The sequence below is a fragment of the Nomascus leucogenys genome, chromosome 9 (assembly GCF_006542625.1).
Source record: "Nomascus leucogenys isolate Asia chromosome 9, Asia_NLE_v1, whole genome shotgun sequence".
NCBI classification, from domain to species: domain Eukaryota; kingdom Metazoa; phylum Chordata; class Mammalia; order Primates; family Hylobatidae; genus Nomascus; species Nomascus leucogenys.
In genome coordinates, this window is record NC_044389.1 from 70,901,078 (window position 1) to 70,922,300 (window position 21,223).

Here is a 21,223-nt window from a genome sequence, read left to right on the forward strand (position 1 = left end):
CACAAGGTAATGTCATCAGTTAAGGCAGGAACAGGCCATTTTCACTTCTTTTGTGGTGGAATGTCATCAGTTAAGGCAGGAACCAGCCATCTGGATGTATATGTGCAGGTCACAGGGGATATGATGGCTTAGCTTGGGCTCAGAGGCCTGACATTCCTGTCTTCTTATATTAATAAGGAAAATAAAACAAAATAGTGGTAAAGTGTTGGGGTGGTGAAAATTTTTGGGGGTGGTATGGAGAGATAATGGGCGATGTTTCTCAGGGCTGCTTTGAGCAGAATTAGGCGAGGCCTCGGAACCTAGAGTGGGAGAGATTAAGCTAAAGGAAGATTTTGTGGTAAGGGGTGATATCGTGGGGTTGTTAGAAGAAACAATTGTCGTATATAATTATTGGTGATGACCTGGATATGGTTTTGTATGAACTGAAAAACTAAACGGAGTAAGAGAAGGAGAAAAACAGATATTAAAGGACTAAGAATTGGAAGGACCCAGGACATCCAATTAGAGAGTGCCTAAGGAGGTTCAGCACAGACCTGCCAGCAAAGATGATTTATTTACTTTAAGAGTTGAGAGTGGCGGTTTGGGGATAGCACCAGGAGATATCAGCTGTGGTGGCTTGGAGAGACAGTGTAAACTGGCAGTGTAAACAAGAGCAGGGCATTTATGAGTAGTTGGGAACGGTGAATAGGAGTATGACTAGACAGAAGATAGTAGGGATGACAAGTTTTGGGGGGCGCAGTCCAAGTTGGTCTGGTGCCTGGAATGAGACTGGGGTCTAATAAAAAGGAGCGTCCATACAGGAGCTCAAATGGGCTGTACCCTATAGCAATCCGAGGACAGGCCCGAATTCTGAGAAAGACAAGTGGTAAAAGTATTGTCCAGTCCTTTTTAAGTTGGTGGCTGAGCTTGGTGAGGAGTGTTTCTAAAAGACCATTAGTCTGTTCTACCTTTCCTGAAGGTTGAGGACAGTAAGGGGTATAAAGGTTTCACTGAATACCAAAAGCCTGAAAAACTGCTTGGGTGATTTGACTAATAAAGGCCGGTCCGCTATCGAACCGTATAGAGGTGGGAAGGCCAAACCGAGGAATTCTGTCTGACAGAAGGGAAGAAATGACCATGGTGGCCTTCTCAGACCCTGTGGGAAAGGCCTCTACCTATCCAGTGAAAGTGTCTATCCAGACCAAGAGGTATTTTAGTTTCCTGACTCAGGGCATGTGAGTAAGGTCAATTTGCCAGTCCTGGGCGGGGGCAAAACCCCGAGCTTGATGTGTAGGGAAGGGAGGGGGCCTAAGAAATTCCTGAGGAGTAATAGAATGGCAGATGGAACACTGAGAAGTGATTACCTTGAGGACAGATTTCCACAATGGAAAGGAAATGAGAGGTTCTAAGAGGAAAGCTAGCAGCTTGTAACCTACATGGGAGAGGTTATGAAATGATGACAGAATAGAATGGGCCTGTGAGGCTGGAAGGAGATATTTTCCTTGGTCTAAGAACCATTTGCCTTGTGTGGGAAGAGATTGATAGGTGGAAGTTTCAGTGGGGGAGTAGGTGGGAGTGACCAATGTGAAGGAGAAAAACTGACCGTGAAGGGCAGAAGTTGGAACGCTAGCTGCTTTTTTAGCTAACTTATCAGCGTAAGCATTTTCCTGAGCGATGGGATACGATACCTTTTTGATGGCCCTTGCAGTGAATGACTCCAGCTTCCTTTGGAAGTAAAGCAGCTTTGAGAAGCGTTTTTATTAAAGAGGCATTAATGATAGAGGACCCTTGTGTAGTGAGGAAACCTCTTGCTTGGTGGTGCAGGATATGGAACGCATATTTACAGTCAGTATAAATACTGACTTGTAGTCCCTTTGCAAGAGTGAGGGCTTGACTTAAGGCAATGAGTTTGACTTGCTGAGAGGTAGTGGAGCGGGGCAGAGCGGTAGCCTCAATGATAGATGTGGGAGATACTATAGCATAGCCTGCCTTTGCTGGTGAGTGGCAATTAGACCTGGTGGAACTGCCATCAATAAACCAAGTGTGTTCAGGGTGAGGAACAGGAAAGAAGGAAACACGTGGAAATGGTGTGAATGCCCCGTGGATCAGAGAGATACAGTCATGGGGGTCAGGTGTGGTATCAGGAATAATGTGGGAGGCCGGAATGAAGTCTGGGCCAGGAACAATGGTAACTGTGGGAGACTCAACAAAGAGTGAGTATAGCTGGAGGAGCCGGGGAGCAGAAAGCATATGCATCAGGTGTGAGGAAGAAAATAGATTTTGGAAGTTATGAGAGCTGTAGAGAGTGAGTTGAGCATAGTTTGTGATTTTGAGGGCCTCTAAAAGTATTAGGGCGGTGGCAGCTGCTGCACGGAGACATGATGGCTAGGCTAAAACAGTAAGGTCAAGTTGTTTGGACAAAAAGGCTACAGGACGTGATCCTGGTCCTTGTGTAAGAATTCTGACTGCACAGCCCTGCACTTCGGCTGTGTGTAATGAAAAGGGTTGGGATGAGTCAGGGAGAGCTAGGGTCGGGGGCAGTCTCTAAAGCTGTCTTCAAGGAATGGAAAGAGGAGTGGGGAAAGGATTTAGGATCTATGGAGTCAGCTAGGTTTCCTTTTGTGAGTTTATATAATGACTTTGTTAGGATGGCGAAACCAGGTATCCAAAGTCGAAAGTATCCAACCATGCCTAGGAAGGAAAGGAGTTGTTCTTTTGTAGAAGGTGTTGGGGTTTGAGAGATCAGTCAGACACGATTGGCAGGGAGAGTACGTGTGTTTTTATGAAGAATTATGCCAAGATAGGTAACAGATGAGGAAGAAATTTGGGTTTGACTGAAGTAATGGGGGCTGTCTGTGAAGCCTTGAGGCAGTACAGAGCCAGGATGAGCCAGGAGGAGGAATTTCACAAGGTAATGTCATCAGTTAAGGCAGGAACCGGCCATCTGGATGTGTAAGTGCAGGTCACAGGGGATATGATGGCTTAGCTTGGGCTCAGAGGCCTGACACCAATCTTTTCAGACTTAGCATTTGCTAAGTCACAAACTTTTTATTAAACATAAAAAGTTCAAAAGTAACTTTAGGCCAGGTGCCGTGGCTCACGCCTGTATTCCCAGCACTTGGGGAGGGCGAGGCGGGTGGATCACCCAAAGTCAGGAGTTCGAGACCAGCCTGGCCAACATGGAAAACCCCGTCTCTACTAAAAACATTAAAAATTAGCTGGGCGTGGTGGCACATGCCTGTAATCCCTGCTACTCAGGAGGCTGAGGCAGGAGAATTGCTTGAACCCAGGAAGCGGAGGTTGCAGTCAGCCAAGATCCCACCACTGCACTCTGGCCTGGAGCAAGACTCCATCTCAAAAAAAAAAAAAAAAAGGTAACTCTTAATAGAACATCCAGTGTCCAGATCTTAGCTTCTAATACCATTCTAAAGCAAAATAACCACAGTGCCTTGGAGAAATGGATCATTCCAAGGTTGGGACATGGAAAATACAAAATAAGCCTGAGCATTCTCTGATGCCAGAAATCAAGAAATGCATTAAAAAAGAAAAACAGTCTGGGCACGATGGCTCACACCTGTAATCCCAGCACTTTGGGAGGCTGAGGTGGGCAGATCACTTGAGGCCAGGAATTTGAGACCAGCCTGGCCAACATGGAAAACCCCGTCTCTACTAAAAAATACAAAAAGTAGCCAGGTGTGGTGCTACATACCTGTAATCCCAGCTACTTGGTAGGCTGAAGCACAAGAATCGCTTGAGCCTGGGAGGCGGTGGGTGCAGTGAGCGGAGATCGTGCCACTGTACTCCAGCCTGGGCGACAAGACTCCGTCTCAAAAAAAAAAGAAGGAAAAAGATAAAGCAAGTGTATGTCAAAGTGGCACAGGTGCCAACCTGAAAAAGGTCCCAGTGGTGAAAGCCAGAACAATTTGAGCAGCAAATTAAATACTGATAATATTGGATTATAACCCATATAACAAAACAAATATCCATGAGCCCGTACTGATACAAATAACTGAATCAATGAACAGGAGAGAAGGGTCAACTCTTCCCTACAGAAGGGAATTTTAATTAAAAAATGTAGAAGGAAGAAAATGGGGGTTTGTTTATCCATTAGAAAAAAAAAAACCCACTAAACATGTTCCACAAATGGATGCTTAAATTAATGAATACAAGTTTAAGGAGAAATGGTAGTCCAGGTTTCTCTCCCAAGATCTCAAATACAAAGGGAATCTGGCAAACGGATTAACATCATACGTAATAAGAAGTATCGGCTAGGGTACAGTGGCTCACGCCTGTAATCCCAGCACTTCGGGAGGCCAAGGCAGGAGGATCACTAGAGGTCAGGAGTTCGAGACCAGCCTGGCCAACATGAAACCTGTCTCTATGAAAAATACAAAAAATTAGCCGGGCGTGGTGGCAGGCACCTGTAATCCCAGCTACTCAGGAGGCTGAGGCAGGAGAACCGCTAGAACCTGGGAAGCAAAGGTTGCAGTGAGCTGAGATCCTGCCACTGCACTCCAGTCTGGGCAATAAAGCAAGACTCAGTCTCAAAAAAAAAAAAAAAAAAGTATCGACATCATGTACCCAATATGATATGCTGAGATGGAAACTTTACTTCTGTGACATTTTTCCCCAAAATGTAGAACATTCATCTAATCATGACACTAAACATCAAGAAAACACAAATTGAGGGGCATTCTACAAATTAACTGACCAGGTCTTCTTCACTAGTGTCAAGGTCCATGAAAAAACAGTGAAAGGCTGAGGAACTGTCACAGATCAGAGAAAATTAAGGATATTTAGCAGTTAAATGCAAAGTGAGATCATCGATTGGATCCTGGGCAGAAAAAGGACAGTGGAAAGACAAGTGAAATCCAAATAAAGTCTGTAGTTTAGTTCATTGTATTATAGTAGCATGCCCATGTTATTAGTTTTGGCCCTTGTTATGCATGATATTATGGGAAGTCTCTGTACTATTTTTTGCAAATTTTCAGTAACTCTCAAATTATTTCACAATTAAAAGTTATTATAAAATAATAAAATAACCAACATCTTTCAATATTTATAATGGAAAGGTAATGTTAGACTTAACATGCCATCTTTGTCGTTGAAACCTTTCTCATCAAGATCTATACAATCCAGTCAAAGCTGTACTCTGAAAACACTGTTTTGTAAAGAGTATCAATAAAAAACATCTCTTCCTTACTACTCTGGCATATTTATTTATGACTAGCTGAAATTCAAATGATAAGAGAGCTGTAAGATCCTCCTAAAAATCAAGCTTTAGGGGATATCTCTAGCACTGAGAGGGGAGTAAGAGCACTCAACTATCCACAGAAAATTACAAAAGGGAGTTCAATAATTCTTTAGCAAACTATCCAAAGCTTTAAAGGGATTGACCAATAATTTGTCATTTACCTATTCCCAGAACATAAAGGGGATAGGTAAATGACAATATATTGGTCAACCCCTTCAAAATATTAACATCAACAAATGTTTCCTCCACCTATAGTAACTTCCGTGCTCATTGGGTTTTTATCCTTCCAATATCAACTTTAATTTCATACATTTGGAGAAAGGCCAAGAGTTTTTACCAGCCCACACTTAACACACTATGGGACCCGGAATCAGTTTGCACCAGAACATCATTTTCTGAACAACCACTTTGAACTGTCAGTTTTAAACTGCATACCCACTTTCAAATGAAACTGTAAGAGGCTAAAAAACTCAGTCATCTCGTTTCAACGGTTATCTATTTTCTAACAAATATATACACAACGCCCACCAAACTTTCCAGACACACACTCAGCGAAACTGGCTTTTACCATTTACTCACTCAGCTTAATAGAGCTCGGTCTTAACCAAAGGCTCAGGATCTCAGGATGCGCGCGCTGGGAGGCAGAGCTTTAACAATTAATGATGTAAATGTTGGGATGAGTCACCCGGACCTTCCAAACAAACCCTAAAGCAGCAGTTTCCACTTAACAAGGCCACCAAGCATGTGCACGGTGCGTTCCTAAATCCTCCCCAGCTCCTCCACAGGCTGCCTCCTTGCCGCGTCTCTCAATCTCAGTGGGAGTGGCGGGCACTGCCTCTTCCCTCCTGCGCGCCCGGAACCTTTTGTGTGGGCACAGCACGCAGCCCGCGTGCGGCACAACCCCTTTCCCGAACCACACCCGGCGCGTCCGAGCGCTCCCCTCGCGCTGCGGCTCGAGGTCACGATGGGAACCGGCGGGTGGAGGCCTGGGGAGACCCGGACTTCCAGGGGACGAGCTCAGGCAGCGCTGACACGAACTTCCTAACCCGCGCCTCGGACTGTGGACGGCCAGAGCTGAACGCAGTGGCCCCTCCCCAGCGCCCCGGGTTTCCCCAGGTCGGGGTTCGCGGGCGGGGGTGAGGCGTGGCCCCGACTGCCGGGCCGCGATAAGTGCCCTGCGACCCGGCTGAAAGCGCACACGTGTCCCGCGGCGCTGAGCCGCCAGCAGGACTAGTACCACCGCCCTCCCTCGGGGCTAGGGTCACCCAGCCGTGACACGCAGGGACAAGCCAAACACTCCCGCCTCCGGGATCGAACGAAATGAACCGGTGTGATTAACTACGAGAATCACCAGGCGCTCATTGGGCTGATCAATACCTCGTCTGACCTAGCTGGGTTTGGTCGTCGCCACTGGCCGGAGCGCCGAAGCACCGCGGACGCTGACGTGCAGGTTGCTCAGTCACAAGCGCTGCTCGCCCCCAGAGCAAGTTAAATGGGTGGTTTCTGGTGAATGGCATTCTGAGAAAGTGGATGCTTGCGCCCCAGGGCCTAAAAAAATCAGGGACTGAATCTAACCCAAGGAGGGAAAGGGGAGAAACTTCCTGAATGAAAATATTACCATAGTTTAAATGTTATTCTTTACACTCCTGTGACTGACATACTTCTGTGCAATATTCTGATGGTGTGGAAAGGCTAGAAAGTGATTGCGCATGTTCAGGAAACGGGCCATCACGCTTTGTGAGTGTAGCCATCCCAACATCTACCTGGTGCGTCTACCCTAGGAAATTAGTACCTGCAGGCGGATATTTTCTGGTTTGCATTTACAAACAGAAATCATCATTTTTAAGTTGTTTAAATCAAGACTAGGAATAACTATTAATGGTTCACCCAATTTAGGAAAGTTTTAGCTAGGAAGCCTAGATAAGAAAATTGACTATACGTAATTTTTTTAAAGAATTTTAAAAATACCATACCGCATGCTTTTCAAAAGAACTTTAAGGTGTATATTCATGATGCGCCCAAACATTTGGGTAAAATTATTCTTTTGAATTAATTTCTGTCAGTTTCAAAACCCTTAAAGGCCCATATAGAAATACATATTAGTCATAGTTCATTTTAAGACAAAATTAAGGCAAGCACGGTGGCTCATGCCTGTAATCCCAGCACTTTGGGAGGCTGACGCAGGCGGATCACTTGAGGCCAGGAGTTCGAGACCAGCCTGGCCAACATGGTGAAACCCTGCCTCTACTAAAAATACAAAAGTTAGCTGGGTGTGGTGGCGAGGCTGTAATCCCAGCTACTCGCGAGGCTAAGGAACGAGAAGTGCTTGAACACAGGAGGCAGAGGTTGCAATGACCCGAGATCCCACCACTGCACTACAGCCTGGGCCACAGAGTGAGACTCTGTCTCAAGAAAAAAAAAAAAATTAAGATAAAGTTTTCAGACCTGGCCGTTAATGACTGTTTGCAAAAACTGAAAAACCTCCGAAAAATAAATTTTATTTTAATTTTCTTTTTAGCTCACCCAGGTAAGTGAAAAGAATAAAATCTTATGATACCAGAAAAAATGAAAGCATTTCCAGCAAGATCTGAAGGCACTACAGGAGGAGACTGAACAAAAATGGAGAAAACACACATGAAACTGATATGAAGCACATGTTTTAAAATGGATACTTAGTTGAATATAGCATTCTGTAATTATGCAAAGTAAAAACAAATCAAAACCCTATACATAGAGGCCAGTCACAGTGGCTCACGCCTGTAATCCTAGCACTTTGGGAGGCCAAGGCGGGTGGATCACCTGATGTCAGGAGTTGGAGAGCAGCCTGGCCAACATGGTGAAACCCTTCTCTACTCAAAATACAAAAATTAGCCGGGCATGGTGGCTCATGCCTGTAATCCCAGCTACCCAGGAGGCTGAGGCAGGAGAATCGCTGGAGCCAGGGAGGCAGAGGCTGCAGTGAGCCAAGATCATGCCACTGCACTCTAGCCTGGGTGACAACGTGAGACTCCATCTCAAAAAAAAAAAAAAAAAAACCTATACATAGAAAATTGCTGGTCAAGGAGTGACAGCTCACTCCTGTAATCCCAGCACTTTGGGAGGAGGCCAGAGGATTGCTTGAGCCCAGGAATTCGAGACAAGCCTAGGCAACACAGGGAGCCCCTGTCTCTGCAAACAATTTTTTAAAAATTAGCTGGATGTGATGGCACATGCCTGTGGACCTAGCTATTTGGGGGGCTGAGGTGGAAGGATTGCTTGAGCCCAGGGGTTCAAGGCTGCAGTGAGCCATGATCAGAGTGAGACCCCACTCTAAAAAAAAAAAGAAAGAAAGAAAAATAGCAGGAAAGTGTTCATTTGTTCTGGGTAGTAACATGGAATGTCTTTTATCTTGTATTTTAGTGTAATTTTCTAAATTTTATGTAACAAATTTAAAAAATTATAAATTTTATAATGAAAAACAGATTTTGTTTAAAAGTAAAATAAACTGATAAAATATACATATAAAGACACATGACAATACTTAGAGTCCTCACTTGAAATAGGACTATAACTAAAAAATTTTTCCGGGAGTGGGGAGGGACAGCATTAGGAGATATACCTAATGCTAAATGACGAGTTAATGGGTTCAGCAAACCAACATGGCACATGGATACATATGTAACAAACCTGCACATTGTGCACATGTACCCTAAAACCTAAAGTATAATAATAAAATAAAAAATTAAAAAAATAAATAAAAATAAAAAATTTTTCCTTAATTTTAGTCTAATTTTAAAAATATTTTAGATTGTGATGTTGCATATTTATAGGTTGGTTTATTTGCTAACTAAAGTTATATTGGGAGGCAGTGGTAAATTAAATAAAAATTCAAAATAAAGTTTTATTAGTTCCTAACCTCATCCTAATATTTTATCAAGTTCTATTTGATAAGTTCAGATTAAAGCCAGCATTTTATTAATGTATTGCATTGTATAGAAATGAGTCATTTTAACTTGTAAGTTAGCATTGTTTTTGGAGCTAGCCATAGAATTTTAGAGAAAAAAAACCTTCCTCATTAGGTCAGATGTTAGATGACTTTCCTCATTTTACAGATAAGTCACCAGTGCAAAGGAGACTGATTTGCACAAGGTTAAAGGTTAGGTGACTCACAGCCTTCCAAGCCATTGCCCTCTGCCCTCCACCACAGGACCTTTCTTTTATTTTACCAGACAAGAGTCACTGCCCAGTATTTATAAAGCCCCATATTGAGACTCCTGCTGAATGCCTGTGCACCAGTTGCAAAGAGCTGGTAAGGCCCCAGTATGCTACATTTCTTAGTGCTTACTCCAAAGGTGAACTCCAGAATTGTCAATTTTCCCCTGGCAAGGTCAGGTTTCAGACAGGATTCACCATGGGCCTGGGGACATTTGGGTTACATAAATAACAGATGTATTCAGTCCGAGTATATCTATTTTCATTACTGCTCCAAGTTAAGAAAATAACAGTGGAAGAGAGGCTATGTGCACAGTATTTCTCCACAGCCCAGCTCACAGCTATCAGGGCCTTTGACTAATTTGGCAAGAGAAAGTTCAGTCTATAATGGTGCAAACAGTTATTGTAAATAAAATAATGGAAACAGTTTAAAACTATTCCTAAAGATTTCAGTATAAAAGGAAGGTGAGAGAAAGGAATATAGCTAGAGGCTATCTTAGGGTTCAGAGAAAATATTAATTTGGTTTGAATTAGACAGACTAGAACGTGTGCATGCCAAGAGGACAAGCCATAAAGAAAGAAAGGGTTATTAGTAGTATCAGGTCCCTTAGGAAGCATAATGGAAATGGGATCCAGAGGAATTAGAATTAGAAAAGAAAAGGAAACTTAAGAATCCCTCACGATCTTCTTTTCCAAATTGGGCCAGGCAGAATGGCTCCTGCAAAGAAAAGTGGCGAGAAGAAGAGGGCTATTCTGCCATAAACGAGGTAGTGACCCAAGAATAAGCCATCGGCATTCACAAGCGCATTCATAGAGTGGGCTTCAAGAAGCCTGCCCCTGGGGCACTCAGAGAGATCCGGAAATTTGCCGTGAAAGAGATGGGAACTCCAGATGCGTGTGTTAATACCAGGTTCAACAAAGCTGTCTGAGCCAAAGGAATAAGGAATGTTCCATACCGCATCTGTGTGCAGTTGTTCAGAAAATGTAATGAGGGTAAAGATTCACCAAACAAGCTCTATAATTTGGTACATACCTGGTTACCTATATACTTGTTACCATTTTCAAAAATCTACAGATAGTCAGTGTGGATGAGAACTAACCACTGAGCATCAAATACATCAAATAAGTTACAAAATTGCCTTTATATATATATATTTAAAAAAAGGAAATTGATATGGTTTTGCTGTGTCCCTACCCAAATCTCATCTTTTTTTTTTTGAGACGGAGTCTTGCTCTGTCACCCAGACTAGAGTGCAGTGGTGTGATCTCAGCTCACTGCAACCTCTGCCTTGCGGGTTCAAGCGATTCTACTGCCTCAGCCTCCTGAGTAGCTGAGATTACAAGCATGTGCCATCATGCCCAGTTAATTTTTGTATTTTTAGTAGAGACAGGGTTTTGCCATGTTGGCCAGGCTGGTCTCGAACTCTTGACCTCAGGTGATCCACCACCTCGGCCTCCCAAAGTACTAGGATTACAGGCATGAGCCACGGCTCCCAGCTCATCTTGAATTGTAGTTCCCATAATCCCCACGTGTTGCAGGAGGGACCTGGTGGGAGGTAATTGAATCACAGGGGTGATTACTCCTATGCTGCTGTTCTGATAGTGAGTTCTCACGAGCTCTGATGGTTTCATAAGAGGCTTTTCCCCTTTTGCTGAGCACTTCTCCTTCCTGCCGCCATGTGAAGAAGGACGTGTTTGCTTCCCCCTCTGCCATGATTGTAAGTTTCCTGAGGCCTCCCTAGCCAGGCTGAACTGTGAGTCAATTAACCTCTTTCCTTTATAAATTACCCAGTCTCAGGTATGTCTTTATTAGCAGCGTGAGAACAGACTAATACAGAAACTTTTTAAAACACTGTAACAAAAGGGAAGGAAGTTGGATGTATTCTCATGGAGGTAAGTGGATTTTTTGTTGTTGTTTTTTGTTTTTGAGACAGAGTCTCACTCTGTTGCCCAGGCTGGAGTGCAGTGGCACAATCTCGGCTCACTGCAACCTTCGCCTCCCAGGCTCAAGCAATTATCTTGCCTCAGCCTCCCAAGTAGCTGGGACTACAGGCATATGTCACCATGCCCAGCTCATTTTTGTTATTTTTAGTAGAGACAGGGGTTTCACCCTATTGGCCAGGCTGGTTTCGAAATCCTGACCTCAGGTGATCCACCCACCTTGGCCTCCCAAATGTGCTGGGATTATAGGCGTGAGCCACCGCGCCCAGGCTCTTTCTGCGTTTTAAAGGGCTTATGTGATTAAATCAGGCCCACCTTTACAATCTTGGTATTTTAGAGTCATCTGACTTAGGACTTTAGTTATAACTTCAAAATCCTTCAGATCAGTACCTAGATTAGTGTTTGATGAAATAACCAGGGAATGGACTGGAATTGTAGGGGTTAGGGGAGAGGGAGATCTTTAGAATTCTGCCTATCCTGGAGATGGAGTTGAGATCAGAGAGCACAGAAGCTAGGGTGATGGGATGATCATCAAAATAAACGCAGAAGTTACCAAGATAGCAATAATCTTGGAGAGATGAGAAATGTAAAAAAGCAGGTGTCAAAGTCTTTTAGACATGGCAAGTGAACAGAAGGTGGGTTTTACACAGAGAGAGACAGCATCGGGGAGGGGGCAGGGGATTGTGGGGGTAGTAAGAGCCCAGATGCTGGAGCCAGAACACCTTAGTTCATATAATTTGCTTTACACAGCAGACAAGAGACCAATTAAGAAGTAATTCATTTGGTTATAAAGTTTATTTAGGGCCAGGTGCAGTGGTTCACACCTATAATCCCAGCACTTTGGGAGGCCGAGGCAGGTGGATCACGAGGTCAGGAGATTGAGACCATCCTGGCCAACATGGTGAAACCCCATCTCTACTAAAAATACAAAAATTAGCTGAGCGTGGTGGCATGCACCTGTAGTCCCAGCTACTCGGGAGGCTGAGGCAGGAGAATCGCTTGAACCCAGGAGGCAGAGGTTGCAGTGAGCTGGGATCTCGCCACTGCACTCCACCCTGGTGACAGAGCTAGGCTTCCTCTCAAAAAAAAAAAAGTTCATTTGGTTATAAAGTTTATTTGGTTATAAAGTTCACTTCTAAAAATTAGATTGCAATGAAAAAAAAAAACTACGTATTGATAATTAACCTGCAGAGTCAGATAGTACAGTAGAGTATAGAACATTTGTCTCTGCAGATTAAGCTAAAAGGTTAAATGTTAAGAATTCACCAAACTACGTTTCAGTACCTATAAAAGTCATTTGTTTAACTAAATTTTGTAGGGAAGTATAACGTACATAAGTCTTTTGTTTAACTAAATTTTGTAGGGAAGTACAACATACCAAAAAAGTACAGGAAATCTAAGTGGACAGCTTGATATATATTTACAAAGTGAACACACCTGTATACCTGTCACTCAGATTAAAAAAAAAAAAGTGTACTAGCAATGCCACAGAAGCCTCCCTCAAGCTCCATCCCTTCCAGAGGTAACATCTATTACCATTAAAGGTCATCCATCCCAAAGGTCATCCCATCCATTCTGACTTCTATCATTATATATTAGTTGTGTCTGTTTAAAACTGTATATAAATGAAGTAGTTATCTTTTTTTTTTTTTTTTTTTGGAGACAGGGTCTCACTCTGTCATGCAGGCTAGAGTGCAGTGGCACATTCTCAGGTTATAACTTCAAAATCCTTCAGATCAGTACCTAGATTAGTGTTTGATGAAATAACCAGGGAATGAACTGGAATTGTAGGGGTTAGGGGAGAGGGAGATCTTTAGAATTCTGCCTATCCTGGAGATGGAGTTGAGATTAGAGAGCACAGAAGCTAGGGTGGTGGGATGATCATCAAAATAAATACAGAAGTTATCAAGATAGCAATAATCATGCATGCAGCCATGGCCTCCTGGGTTCAAGCGATTCTCCTGCCTCAGCCTCCTGAGTAGCTGGGATTACAGGCGTGCACCACCATGCCTGGCTAATTTTTGTATTTTTAGTAGAGATGGGGTTTCACCATGCTGGCCAGGCTGGTCTGGAACTCCTCGTGATTCACCCATCTCAGCTTCCCAAAGTGCTGGCATTACAGGCATGAGCCATCATGCCCAACCAAGCAAGTAGTTACCATTTTGAGACTGGCTTCTTTTGTTGAATATTATCTGCATGAAATTAATATATTTTGCAGGTCATAAAGGCTTATTCATTCTTATCTTTATGAGGATTCCACTGTATGAGTACAATGTAATTTATTTATCTACTCTTGATGGGCCTTTGGGTCCTTTCCAGTTTGGCAACACACCCTAAAGTGTTAGATTAGAAAAGAGTTCTAATGGTCAGTTAAACCCATCATCCACTAGTATGGCTAAATGGAGGCCCAAAATGTGAAACTATTTTCTCCCTTTGATTATGCTCCAAACGGCATAAACAAAACAGAAAAATAGCAAGAAGATCAATATTGTAGAAGAAAGTAAGTAAACAATGATTCCATTTCTCCCTCAAGCAGATGCCATCTAACCCCTCATTAAGCAATGTTTTTTTGAGGGCTCCCTTACATTAGGTCCCATGTTTGCCATTAAAGAAGAGAAACAAGACACAGGTCCAGGCACAGTGGCTCACGCCTGTATTCCCAGCACTTTGAGAGGCCGAGGTGGGTGGATCACCTGAGGTCAGGAGTTTGAGACCAGCCTGGCCAACATGGTGAAACCCCGTCTCTACTAAAAATACAAAAATTAGCCAGGCATGGTGGCATGCGCCTGTAATCCCAGCTACTTGGGAGACTGAGGCAGGAGAATTGCTTGAACCTGGGAGGCAGAGGTTGCAGTGAGCCAAGATTGTGCCATTGCACTCCAGCCTGAGTAGCAGAGTGAGACTCCGTCTCAAAAAAAAAAGCTGCATTTTTAAACTTTTTTTCTTTCCTCCTTTTTCGCCAGTCTCAAGACACAGCTTTGAGACAAACCACAGATGTGTTTTCTGTTGTCTTGAAATATGCCTTTGAATGTGTTTTAACACTCTGTTCCCTTCCCTTTCCCACCTTATGCTCTCATGCCTTATGCACATTTATTTACCTGGATGCTTGTTAAGCTCACATCATACTCACTTATCTGGTCACACATTTGTTTAGAAGCTTCAGGGGCCTAATCCTGACACAAAAAACAGGCATTTCTGGGATTCTCTTTCCAGCCAGAGATTACTTCTAGGCCAGAGTTCACTCCTAGCTAGATATTGACTGCAAGACTGACTGGGATTGATTTGTAACTTGCATGAGCCCACGAAGGCGCTGGCCCCTTCACCAGATGGAACAATAATTCAAGATAAGCTACTGGGGCAAGCCCACGCCACCTGGCACCTACTAGCCCCCTTGCCTCTCCGGCATTCAAAGCCCCTCTTCTGAAACCCCTGCCCTCTCTCCAGAAATTGGAAAGTGGAAATTTTTGTAAAGTATTCTGACCACTTTCCTTCTTGCTGGCAATGGATAATAAAATTCACTCTTTATCATACCTCACTCTTGTTATTTTGTCTTCATTCCACAGGCAGCGAGCAACCGGCTCCTCTTTCAGTTATAAACATAATGTTTTAGAAAGGTTAATCTTATCAACCCAAATGCCCATAATTAGCAGATGGGATAAAGAAAATGCACTGGTATACATGCATATACCATGAGGGTGTAAGACATGTACACCATGAAGTACTATGCAGCCATACAAAAGAATGAGATCATGTCTCACAGGAACATGGATGGAGCCGGAGACCATTATCCTTAATAAACTAATGCAGGAACAGAAAACCAAATATCACAGGTTCTCACTTATAAATGGGAGCTAAAGGATGAGAACTCATGAACACAAAGAAGGAAAAAACAGACACTGGGGTCTACTTGAGGGTGGAGGTGGGGAGGAGGGAGAGATGCAGAAAAAATAACTTGGGTATTAGGCTTAATACCTGGTTGATGAAATAACCTGCACCACAAACCCTCATGACACGAGTTTACCTATACAACAAACCTTCACATATACCCCTGAACCTAAAGTAAAAGTTAAAAAAAAAAAAGAAGGTTATTCTGTTCGTGTATAGAACGGATAGGGGGATGTGGGAAGGCAGAGATCAGTCTGGAAATTAAAAAAAAAAAATGATTGAACTAAAGAGATGGCTTAAACTGAGAAAAGAGGCATCAAAGAAACATTGTAAATGAAGAATTTACAGAAGCTGGTGACTGATAGAACATTGAAGGTGAAAGACAAAGAAGCGAGAGATGACTTCAAGGTCTGAAAATCTTGGGGTTTCACAAATGGAAATTACGAGGTATAGGAAAGCGTGTCTTACATCTCAGGATATTTCCATATATTGCCTAGTTCAGTGCCTTGAACCCAAGGAATACTCAGTAAATATTTGTTGTCTGAATAATAAAAGTGAGCTTATCTTATGTAATTCAGTAACCTATCTACCCTCACCTGAATCTGCCTTGCTGTGAAAATGGAGAAGAGTTTCATGAAAGACTGACCTTTCATATGATCCATTTCTGACTACTATAAACATTTTATTGCCTATAGAGATAAGATTTTATTTATGGGAGCAATTAAAATTAAAGCACAATCAGCATTAAATAAACTTATGATTCATTATACAGTGACTTGGAATTTTTTCACATCTGGTTGGCATACTTAATATATGATGTCAACATCTCTCCTAAAACTACATTTTAGTCTTCCCTCTGTCATCATAATATTAGACCAAGAAACATTATACTGTGTGTGACAAAGCCATCAGTCAATCTATTTTCTTTAATTCTTAATTTTAATTTTTGTGGGTACGTAGTAGGTGCATATATTTATGTATACATGAGATGTTTTGATACAGGCATGCAATGTATAATAATCACATCAGGTAAATGGGGTATCCATCTCCTCAAGATTTTATCTTTTGTGTGACAAGCAATCCAGTTATACTCATCTCATTATTATAAAATGTACAATTAAATTATTATTGGCTGGGTGTGGTGGCTCACGCCTGTAATCCCAGCAGTTTGAGAGGCCAAGACTGGTGGATCACCTGAGGTCAGGAGTGCAAGACCAGCCTGGCCAACATGGTAAAACCCTGTCTCTGCTAAAAATACAAACAATTAGCCGGGCGTGGTGGCAGATGCCTGTAATCTCAGCTACTCAGGAAACTGAGGCATGAGAATTGCTTGAACCTGGAAGGTGGAGGTTGTAGTGAACCAAGATGGTGCCACTGCACTCCAGCCTGCGGGATAGAGGGAGACTCTCTGTCTCCCACAAAAAAAATTATTATTATTGACTATAGTAACCCTATTGTGCTATCAAATACTAGATCTTATTCATTTTATTTTTTTGTACCTGTTAACCATCCCCATCTCCTTCTCATCCTCTAATATCCTTCCCAGTCTCTGATAACCATCCTCCTACTCCCTATCTCCATTTCAATTGTTTTGATTTTTAGATCCCACAAATGAGTGAGAATATGCAATGTTTGCCTTTCTGTGCTTGGCTTATTTCACATAGCATCATGACTTCCAGTTCCATCTATGTTGTTGCGAATAACAGGATCTCATTCTTTTATATGGCTACATAGTACTCCATTATGTATATGTACCACATTTTATTTATCCCTTCATCTCTTGACAAACACTTAGGTTGCTTCCTAATTTTGGCTATTGTGAACAGTGCTGCAACAAAATGGGAGTGCAGATATCTGTTTGATATAATGATTTCCTTTCTTTGGGGTATACACCAAGCAGCGGGATTGCTGGATCATATGGTACCTCTATTTTTGGTTTGTTGAGGAGCCTCCAAAATGTTCTCCATAGTGATTGTACTAATTTACATCCTCACCAACAGTGTACAAGGGTTCACTTTTCGCCACATCCTTGCCAGCATTTGTTATTATCTGTCTTTTGGATAAAAGCCATTTTAACTGAGGTGAGAGGATATCTCATTGTAGTTTTGATTTGCACTTCTCTCATAATCAGTAATGTTGAGCACCTCTTCATATGCCTGTTTGCCATTTGTGTGTTGTCTTTTGAGAAATGGCTATTCAAATCTTTGGTCCATTTTAAAATCAGATCATCAGATTTTTTTTCCTATAGAGTTGTTTGAGCTCCGTATATACTCTGGATATTAATCCCTTGTTAGCTAGGTAGTTTGCAAATATTTTCTCCCTCTCTGTGGGTTGTCTCCTCACACTGTTGTTTTGTTTGCTGTGCAGAAGCTTTTTTACTTCATATGACCCCATTTGTCCATTTTTGCTTTGGTTGCCAGTGCTCATGGGGTATCACTCAGGAAATTTTTGCTGAGTCCAATCTCATAGAGAGTTTCCCCAGTGTTTTCTTAGAGTACTTTCATAGTTTGAGGTCTTAGATTTAACTCTTTAATCTGTTTTGATTTGAATTTTGTACATGGCAAGAGATAGGGATCTAGTTTCATTTTTCTGCATATGGATATCCAGTTTTCCCAGCGCCATTTGTTGAAGAGGTGGTCTTTTCCCCAGTGTATGTTCTTGGCACCTTTGTCAAAAGTGAGTTCACTGTAGGGGTGTGGATTTGCTTCTGGGTTCTCTATTCTGTTCCATTTGTCTATGTCTATTTTTATGCCAGTATAATTCTATTGGTTACTACATCTCTGTGGTAAAATCAGAAGTCAGGTAATGTTATGTCCTCCAGTTTTGTTCTTTTTGCTGAGGACAGCTTTGGCTATTCTCGGTCTTTTGTGGTTCCATATAAATTTTAGGATTGTTTTTTCTATTCTAATGAAGAATGTCATTGATATTTTGATAGAGATTGAATTGAATATGTAGATTATTTGGGGTACTATGAACACTTTAATAATATTGATTTTTCCAATCCATGAACATGAAATATCTTTCCATTTTTTGGTGTCCTCTTCAATTTCTTTCATCAGGGTTATATAGTTTTCATTGTAAAGATCTTTTACTTCTTTAATTCCTAGGTATTTAATTTATTTGTCACTACTGTAAGTGGGATTTCATTTTCAGATTGTTCACTGTTGGTACATAGACGTACTACTGATTTTTGTATGTTGATTTTGTATCCTGCAACTTTATTGAATTTACCAGTTCTAATAATTATTTTGTGGAGTCCTTAGGTTTTTCCAAATATAAGATCATCACATCTGCAAACAAGGATAATTTGACTTCTTTCCAATTTGGATGACCTTTATTTCTTGTCTTGACTGATTGCTCTAGCTAGGCCTTCCAGTACTATGTTGAATAACAGTGGTGAAAGTGGACATCTTTGTTGTGTTCCAGATCTTAGAGAAAAGGCTTTCCATTTCTCCCCATTCAGCATGTTACTAGCTGCGGGTCTGTCATAAATGACTTTCATTATATTGAGGTATGTTCCTTCTACACCCAGTTTTCTAAAAAGGTTTTTGTCATGAAGGGATGTTGAAAGTGATCAAATGTTTTTCTAGCATCAATTGAAATAGTCATATGGTTTTTGTCCTTCATTCTGTTAACATGATATATCACAATGATTGATTTGCATATGTTGAACCATCCTTGCGTCCGTAGAATAAATTCCACTTGGTGATAATGAATGATCTTTTTTAATGTATTGTGAATTCAGCTTGCTAATATTTTGTTGAGGATTTTGCATCAATATTTATCAGAGATATTTCCCTGTAGTTTCATTTTTTTGATGTGTCTTTGATTTTGGTGTCAGGGTAACACTGGCCTCACAGAATGAGTTTGGAAGTATTCCCTATTTTTTGAAATAATTTGAGTAGGATTGGTATTAGTTCTTCTTTAAATGTTCCATAGAATTCAGCAATGAAGTCATCGGGTCTGGGCTTTTCTTTAGTGGAGTCTAGTGCACCCAGATACATAAAGCAAATATTATTAGAGCTAAAGAGCTAGGCCCCAGTACAATAATAGCTGGAGACTGCAATACCCCCAAGATCATTGGGTCTTCCTTTTTTGTTGTTTTTTTTTGTTTTTTTGAGACAGAGTTTCACTCTTGTTGACCAGGCTGGAGTGCAATGGCGTGATCTCAGCTCACTGCAACCTCCACCTCCCAGGTTCAAGCAATTCTCCTGCCTCAGCCTCCCGAGTAGCTAGGATTACAAGTGTGGCTAATTTTTGTATTTTTAATAGAGATGGGGTTTCATCATGTTGGCCAGGGTGGTCTCGAACTCTCGACCTCAGGTGATTCACCCACCTCGGCCTCCCAAAGTGCTGGGATTACAGGTGTCAGCCACCATGCCTGGCCAGGTTTGCTTTTTTTTTTTTTTTAATCCATTCAGCCATTCTATGTTTTTGATTGGAGAATTTGGTCCATTTACATGCAATGTTATTTTGCTAAGTAAGGACTTAGTCCTGCCCTTTTATTTATTTTCTTTTTTGTGTGTGTGTGGTCTTCTTTCTTTCCTTACTGCCTTCCTTCTAGTGAAGGTGATTTTCTCTGGTGATATGATTTAATTTGTTGCTTTATTTTTCTTGTATTTGTTGTATGTTTTAGGGTTTGGGGTTACTATGAGGCTTGCAAATACTATCTTATAACCCATTATTTTAAGCTGATAAGATTTTTAGATCCCACAAATGAGTGGGATATACCTTCCAGGTCACTAATTCTTTATACAGTTGTATTAACCTCCTGTTTAATCTTCTATCCATTTGAATTCTTAATGTCAATTATCAGAGTTTTAATTTCTATTATTTTTATTTTTAATTTTAGAGATGGGGTCACTCTCTTGCCAGGCTGAAGTGCAGTGGCACAATTCATTGCTCACTGCAGCTTCAAACTCCTGGATTCAGGGAAGCCTCCTATCTCAGACTCCAGAGCAGCTGGGACTACAAGCGCGTGCCAACGTGCCCTGCTAATTTTTTTTTTTTACAACTTTTTTGGGGACAGAGTCTCACCACACATTGCCCAGGCTGTTCTCAGACTCCTGGCCTCAAGCCATCCTCCTGCCTCAGCCTCCAGAGCAGCTGGGACTATAGGCACACACCACCACACCTGGCTAGGGTTTTTATTTCTAAAAGTACTATTTCGTTCTTTTTCAAATTGGCTAATTATTTGATTGTCTCCTGTTCTTCCTCATGTTTTCAATGCCGTCTTCACATTTTAAAACATTTCAAGCAGAGTTACTTACTTTAATTCTGATAATTATAATATCCAAAGTCTTTGTGTTTCTGGTTCTATTATCTGTGGCTTGCTTGATCTCTTTTTTTTTATTATGAATTTTTTGTTGGCTGCTTCTCTGTAGGAATTCTTTGAGGATTGAGGAGGATACACTTATCTGGGAAAGTTTATGTTTGCTTTCGGACACCTGGGAATATTACCCATCCTGACAGCCTTTGAATTACAAACATGTGGGGCCCAGCATGATGGCACGTGCCTGTAATCCCAGCTACTCAGAAGGTTGAAGCAGGAGGATCACTTGAGGCCAAAGGAGTTCCAGGCCACAGTGTGCTATGATTGTGCCTGCAAGTAGATTCTGCACTCCAGCCTGGGCAACATGGCAGGACCCCATCTCTAAAATTAAATAAATAAGGCTGGGCGCGGTGGCTCATGCCTGTAATCCCAGCACTTGGGAGGCCAAGGCAGGTGGATCACCTGAGATCAGGAGTTTGAGACCAGCCTGGCCAACACGGTGAAACTCCGTGTCTACTAAAAATACAAAAATTAGCTGGGCATGGTAGCAGGCGCCTGTAATCCCAGCTACTCGGGAGGCTGAGACAGGAGAATCCTTGAACCCAGGAGGCGGAGGTTGCAGTGAGCCAAGATCACACCACTGCACTCCAGCCTGGGCAACAAGAGCAAAGCTCCATCTAAAAAAAAAAAAAAAAATTGCT

At 42.0% G+C, this 21,223-nt stretch overlaps 1 protein-coding gene across 4 annotated transcripts in view; it reads right to left on the reverse strand.

Annotated features, from left to right (window-relative positions):
- Positions 1-21,223, reverse strand: part of ABCG2 (ATP binding cassette subfamily G member 2 (Junior blood group)) — a 93,446-nt gene that overhangs the window by 64,884 nt on the left and 7,339 nt on the right. The window contains exon 1 of one of the 4 annotated variants that reach the window (XM_012499609.2): positions 6,611-6,723. The exons of 1 other annotated variant lie outside the window; for it this stretch is intronic. The gene's annotated coding sequence lies outside the window, so the exon portion shown is untranslated. Of the gene's footprint in view, positions 1-5,801; positions 6,315-6,610; positions 6,724-21,223 lie in introns of those variants that run through there. 2 more of the 4 variants (XM_003265888.3, XM_030819113.1) reach the window with 2 other exon arrangements.